Source organism: Sus scrofa, unplaced genomic scaffold (assembly GCF_000003025.6).
Source record: "Sus scrofa isolate TJ Tabasco breed Duroc unplaced genomic scaffold, Sscrofa11.1 Contig627, whole genome shotgun sequence".
NCBI classification, from domain to species: Eukaryota; Metazoa; Chordata; class Mammalia; order Artiodactyla; family Suidae; genus Sus; species Sus scrofa.
Window position 1 is genome coordinate 77,263 of NW_018085270.1, and position 7,226 is coordinate 84,488.

Genomic DNA, 7,226 nt, shown 5'->3' on the forward strand with positions numbered 1-7,226 from the left:
AGGATCCGGCATTGCACCATGAGCTATGGTGTAGATCACACATGCAGCTCGGACCCCAGGTTGCTGTGGCTGTGGTATAGGCCGGCAGCTACAGCTCCAATTCGACCCCTAGCCTAGAAACTTCCATATGCCACAGGTGTGGCCCTAAAAAGCAAAAAATAAACTAAATAAAATAAAGTAAATGCAAATGAGAATTCTGGTTCAATAAACGTCTTACAGCTACCATAAATCCAATGTCTACTCGAAAGGTGATATTCAGAATTCCAATGACTTGGAAGTGTCCCAGAGGCCACTAGGGCAGGAGTGGGGTAGGGGTGGAAGAGGGGGGAGATGAGAGGAGTGAGAAAGAGTTTCCACTAAAGCACACTAAGAGACAGATACATAAAGTTAATCAATGTGATCCTTGATTCGATCTTTGATTTATTTATTTTTTGCCACACCCATGGCATGTGGATATTCCTAGGCCAGGAATCAAACCTATGCCACAGCAGTGACCCAGTCGATGCAGTGACACCACTGGATCCTTAATCCACTGCACCACAAGGGAACTTCCTCAATCTTGTCTTTGGGAAATACTCTCAGGAACATTGAGGAATAGGTCGCATTATACTCTGTAATATTTCCGAAAAAAATATTTTAAATGTACATTCATATTATATTATTATAAACAGAAGATAATAAAATCCCCTGGTAAAAATTAACAATGTGAAATCTGGTGGTGCAATATACTAAGTCTCTATACCATTATTTTTTCCATAATTTTTATTATCTTAGTGGTTGAATTGTTATTGGAATATGATGGACTTAAATTTGAAAGTTTATTATGCTTGAAATCACTTGAAGCTGTCATGACATACGATAACCAGTGCCCTTCTAGCCCCACATTTGTAAAATAGAGATATAATATGCGAAGCTGAGACCAACAAAGGAAAAGAAAACGAGTGTATCTGGGGTGGAAGCCGTGCTGGTTTCTGTAATTGTTGATGGCATGCTTGTGCCAATCATCCTGCACTGCTGAGACATACGCAGAAGAGATAACTGAGCATGTGTTCAGAGAATATGCTGCACAGGAATAGGCATGAGAGGAAGTGGACAAAAACTGGGAGACAAGAGCTGTCTGGAAGGGAAGGAAAATTTTACTGGGATAAAGAAGAAGCTGGTCCTTCACTGCATTTAGCCTCCATTCTTAGCTGAGAAAAGGCTGCTCAGTTCTTCAGTAAAGTTGTCTGTGACTCAGATTCATGTGCGCTGGGTGATTGCCAATTTACTAATTCTTGGTTTTAGGTTTAGGGTCGGCAATGCTAGGATTTCGGACCTTCTAGATTACCCTGGGCATCGTTGGCCATGACAAAGGGCCTCAGAACTACAAAAATCTATTGTAGAGTTGTGGTCGTGGCCCAGTGGAAATGAATCCTTCTAGGAACCATGAGGTAGTGGGTTCGATCCCTGGCCTTGCTCAGCAGGTTAAGGATCCGGCATTGCTGTGAACCGTGGTATAGTTCACAGATGTGGCTCTGATCTGGCGTTGCTGTGGCTGTGGTGTAGACCAGCAGACGTAGCTCTGATTAGACCCCCTAACCTGGGAATCTCCATATGCTGCAGGTGAGGCTCTAAAAAGCAAAAAAAATTAAAATTAAAATTAAAATTAAAAAATCTATTCTCATTACCCTGATTTCATCACATAAAAGTCAGTTAAACTTAAGCAAGTCATGTGGCTTCTTTCCTTCAGTTTTTGTTGTTGTTGTTGAAAACCCAAAGTTAGGCTATTTATTTTCTCTCTCTCTCTTTTTTTTTTCTTTTTTTTTTTTTTTTTGTCTTTTTGCTATTTCTTTGGGCTGCTCCCGTGGCATATGGAGGTTCCCAGGCTAGGAGTCAAATCGGAGCTGTAGCCACTGGCCTACGCCAGAGCCACAGCAACGCGGGATCCGAGCCGCGTCTGCAACCTACACCACAGCTCACGTCAACGCCGGATCTTTAACCCACTGAGCAAGGGCAGGGATCGAACCCGCAACCTCATGGTTCCTAGTCGGATTCGTTAACCACTGTGCCACGACGGGTACTCCTCTCTTTTTTTTTTTGAAGTATAGTTAGGTTCAAATTACATAAATTGTAAGTATACAAAATACAGTGATTCACAATTTTAATGGTTATACTCCATTTATGGTTATTATGAAATATTGATTATATTCTATGTGTTGTACAGCATATACTTGTAGCTTATTTTATACACAATTGTTTCTACCTCTTAATCTCCTACCACCACGTTGCCACTCTCCTCTTTCCTCTCCCCACTAGTAACCACCAGCTTGTTCTATCTGCGAATCTGCTTATTTTTTGTTACATTCATTAATTTGCTGTATTTTTTAGATTCCACAAATAAGTAGTATCATACAGTATTTGTCTTTCTCTGCCTGACTTATTTCACTTAGTATAATACCCTCCAAGTCCATCCATGTTGCTACAAATGGCAAAATCTGATTACTTTTTATGGCCATGTAGTATTCCATTGTGTACATATGTGTCTGTGTGTATATATATATTCATTCCATGTGTTCCTGATCCATTTTTCTGTTGATGAATGCTTAGATTGTTTCCATATTTTGGCAATTATAAATAATGCTACTATGAACGCTATGGTACATGTATCTTTTTAAATTAGTGGGGTTTGGGGGATTATACTCAGGAATGGAATCACTGGGTCATAGGATAATACAGCTGTTCTAATTTACATTCCTACCAATAGTGTAGGAGGGTTCCCTTTTCTCTATATCCTTGCTAACATTTATTATTTGTGTTATTTTTGATGATAGCCATCCCAACAGGTATGAGTCAATATTTCATTGTGGTGTGTGATACAACTGCATAAGATTCACATTAGTGGATTGAAAAGTTCAAAACAATAAACACAATAATGTATGTGTTAATCTTTGGGGGAATTTTGGTAGCTGACCTTTGTTTTGGATTACAAATTAACTGGAATATCATGGTAATATGGCTAGGATTCGATATCATATAGGCTATAATTATAGCATTCCAAGAAAAATAGTCTATACAAATTTTTTAAATTTATGTTTTCAAGCAGAAAAGAAAGAAAACAGATGCGAAATTTCAACTTTTTTTAAAGTTAGATAGTCAGAGACTCGTGTATTACAGGAAGTGTTGGAACGTCCATAAGCACAAGGTGGTTCAAAGAACTAAACTACATGGGGGGGGAGTTTTTTTTTAATTCCCCCCTTTTGTTTGGCTTTTAGGGCTGCATCCACAGCATATGGAGGTTCCCAGGCTAGGAGTCAAATCAGAGCTGTAGCCACCAGCCTACGAGACAGCCATAGCAACGTCAGTCCCGAGCCATGTCTGCAATCGACACCACAGCTCACAGCAATGCCGGATCCTTAACCCACTGACCAAGGCCAGGGATCAAACTGACAACCTCATGTCTCTGCTGCACCATGACAGGAACTCCTATCCCTTTTTTAATTAAAGTACAGTTTATTCACAATGTTGTGCCAATTTCTGCTGTACACCAAAGTGACCCGGTTCATACACACATACACATACACACACACATATACATATACACACACACTTTTTCTCATATTATCTTCCCTCATGTTCTACCCGAAGAGATTGGATATAGTCCCCTGTGCTACACAGTAGGATCGCATTGCTTATCCCTTCTAAATGTAGTAGTTTGCATCTTACTAGCCCCAAATTCCCTCTCCATCTCCCACTCCCCCTACCTTGGCAACCACAAGTCTGTTCTCTATGCTTGTGAGTCAGCTTTTGTTTTGTATTAAACTATCGCTTTTGCTTTTAAAAGTTTTATTTCACCCTGTGATGGTTCACTCTATGTGGCCCCAATTACTTACTAAAAATTCTTTTATATAAACAGTCTCGGTTCTTCATTTCTTGGACAGTAGGTTAAGGACAAAGGCACATAGCCCATATTACCGTTTATGTCGAGCTGGAGATAGAGAATCACAGACACACAAAGGCAGAGACATCAGAATCAGTGTGACTGCAAACCAACCAAGGAACTGAGGGGAAGTCTGAAAATGTGGTTTTCATTTTAAAAATTTAGGAAATAGGATTTGAATCAATCATATGAAAAGGTTAAAGGCCTCAAAACCACAACGGACAACACGATCACCACACAAAACTCAGGTGTTTATTTTATGTTGAATTGTCCTTTAACCTTATTCCACGGGAGCTCCATATGGTTTCGAGTTTTAAAATGTTACATACATAGGACACTTCTTTCAAACAGAGAAGGTATCAATAACATAGGTCACAAAACTATTACTGTAATAAAAATACATTCATTTCTTTGGAAAACATATGCCTTGATCTTCATAATGAACTTACTAATCAGAACTGTTCAAATTAGACCAATTTCCTTAAGAAGGAAAAACACTACATTTTCATATAGCTTTCATCACAACATTTTCCAATATATTTTCACTAATTCTTTCAAATACCCATCAGATTTATCAAGTCACTTTAAGACCCTAGTACCCGGTTGCCTCCGTTTTTTTTCTTTCTTTCTTTGTACTTGTTTGTTTTGTAGGTCCACACCCACAGCACATGGAGGTTCCCAGGCTAGGGGTTCAATCGGAGCTATAGCTGCCAGCCTACACCACAGCCACAGCAACACAGGATCCCAGCCATGTCTGCGACCTACACCACAGCCCACAGCAAAGCCAGATCCTTACCCCACTGAGCAAGGCCAGGGATTGAACCCAAAACCTCATGGTTGCCAGTCAGATTCATTTTTGCTGCACCAAAACAGGAACTTCCAAAACTTGTTTTCTTACTATTGATGGCATAATAAAGAATACATGCCAAAATTCCTCTCAATCGTAACTATTATTCAACAAAAGAGTAACTGTTGGAGAAAGGATTGAAGACATTTCACTGTATTTTTAATCAAATCCATGAGGATAAATTTTATGATGAATTCTGCCTAAAAAGCAAGAAATTAAAAGGCATATTCTAGGTTATTTAAAATTAATAAGATCAGGAGTTCCCGTCGTGGTGCAGTGGTTAACGAATCCGACTAGGAACCATGAGGTTGCGAGTTCGGTCCCTGCCCTTGCTCAGTGGGTTAACGATCCGGCATTGCCGTGAGCTGTGGTGTAGGTCGCAGATGCGGCTCAGATCCCACATTGCTGTGGCTCTGGTGTAGGCCAGTGGCTACAGCTCCAATTAGACCCCTAGCCTGGGAACCTCCATATGCCGCGGGAGCAGCCCAGGAAATGGCAAAAAGACCAAAAAAAAAAAAAAATAAGATCATCTCTCCATAAGAATTACACTAGCTGTTTTATCAATATTTAAAACAACTCCTCCCTTGGCGTTCCCATCATGGCACAGCAGAAACAAATCCTACTGGGAACCATGAGGTCCGATCTCTGGCCTCGCTCAGTGGGTTAAGGATCTGGCGTTGCCGTGAGCTGTGGTGTACGTCACAGACGCAGCTCGGATCTGGCATTGCTGTGGCTCTGGCATAGCTAGAAGCAACAGCTACGATTAGACCCCACTGGTGAAGAGATGCTCCATTATGCTCTTAATGTCAAAGTATACAGGCTCACTCTCACCCCACTAATCTTTTTGCTGCCTCTCTTACATCTTTGTTTCGCAAGGTGTAGATTAGAGGGTTGAAGCTGGGTGTGACAACAGTATAAAGGAGGGCAGTGAACTTGCCTCCATCTTGAGAACTTCCTGATGGGGGCTGAAGGTATATGCACATGGCTGGAATGAAAAACAGAGATACAACCATAAGATGGGCTCCGCATGTCCCAAAGACTTTCTGAAGTCCAGCTGTTGACCGCATCCTCAGCACAGCACGGGCAATCGCACCATAGGAGCTGAGAATGAGGATGAGAGGTATGAGAACAAAAACGGAGCTCGTGACCATGAGGGCCAGCTCATTAGCTGTCTTGTATCAACACAAGACAGTCGCAGCAGTGCTGGAACTTCACAGAAGAAATGGTCCACTTGGCCATGTCCACACAGGGGTACCCAGGAGGTAAATGAGGAATGAAGTGCCGAGTTGGTGAAGCCACTTACCCAAGAAGCCACAGCCAACAGATGGCAGAAACGAGGGTGCATGAGGACAGTGTAATGCAAGGGTCTACATACAGCTGCATAACGGTCATAGGACATCACCACCAGCAGCACACATCCTGTGGATCCCAGTGCAAGGGAAAAGTAAAGTTGAGTCATGCAACCTACATAAGACATGGCTTTTCCTGGGCCCCAGAGGTTGACCAGCAACTGGGGGATGAAGCTGGTAGAGATCCAGAAAAGACAGGTTTGAGAGGAAGAAGTACATGGGAGTGTGCAGATGGGAGTCCAGGTATGATACGATAATGATGAACAGGTTGCCTGTCAATGTCATTAAGTAAAACATTGAGACAACCACAAAGAGTACTACTTCCACATGAGGCCAATTGGAAAAACCTAGCAGGACAAAGTAGCCTCCAGAAGTTGCATTGAGTTTTTCCATCATCATTCATTTCCTGTTACCTGGCAAAAGAATTACATACACTCAAGATAAATGGAAATACAACTGCCAAAGCAATTTCGAGAAAAAAGAACACAGCCATAAGTACAACACTCCCAGACCTGAGATTTTACTACAGAGCTACAGTCATCAAAGCAGCATGGTACTGGTACAAAAGCAGACACATACATCCATGGAACAGAAAGGCCCAGAAATAAACCCACTCACCTATGGTCAATTAATCTCCAACAAAGGGGACAGGACTATACAATGCACAAAAGACAGTCTCTGCAGCACATCGTGCTGGGAAAACTGGACAGCCACATATAAAACAAGGAAACTAGAACATTTAATCACACCACATACAACAATAAACTCAAAATGGCTTAAAGATCTAAATGTAACAACAAAACCACAAAACTCCAAAAGAGAACATAGGAAAAACACTCTTTGAGATAAATCATAGCAATATTTTTTGGATCACTCCCTATGGGAAAAGAAATAAAAACAAAAATTAAAAGGGGGGACCTAATTTATCTTAAAAGCTTTTGCACAGCAAAGGAAACCACGGACAAAACAAAAAGATACCCTACAGAAAGGAAGAAAAGTTTTGCAAATATGTGACCAACAAGGAGTTAACATACAAAATATCCACAGAGTTCAGGTACAATTCCCTATCAAAAAAAAAAAAAAAAAAAAAAGAACAAATAACTCAGTCTTAATA

At 40.9% G+C, this 7,226-nt stretch overlaps 1 pseudogene; it reads right to left on the reverse strand.

Moving 5' to 3' along the window:
• Nucleotides 1-5,589: 5,589 nt before the first annotated feature.
• On the reverse strand, nucleotides 5,590-6,608 carry LOC110259012 (annotated as a pseudogene).
• Between the last annotated feature and the right edge of the window lie 618 nt (nucleotides 6,609-7,226).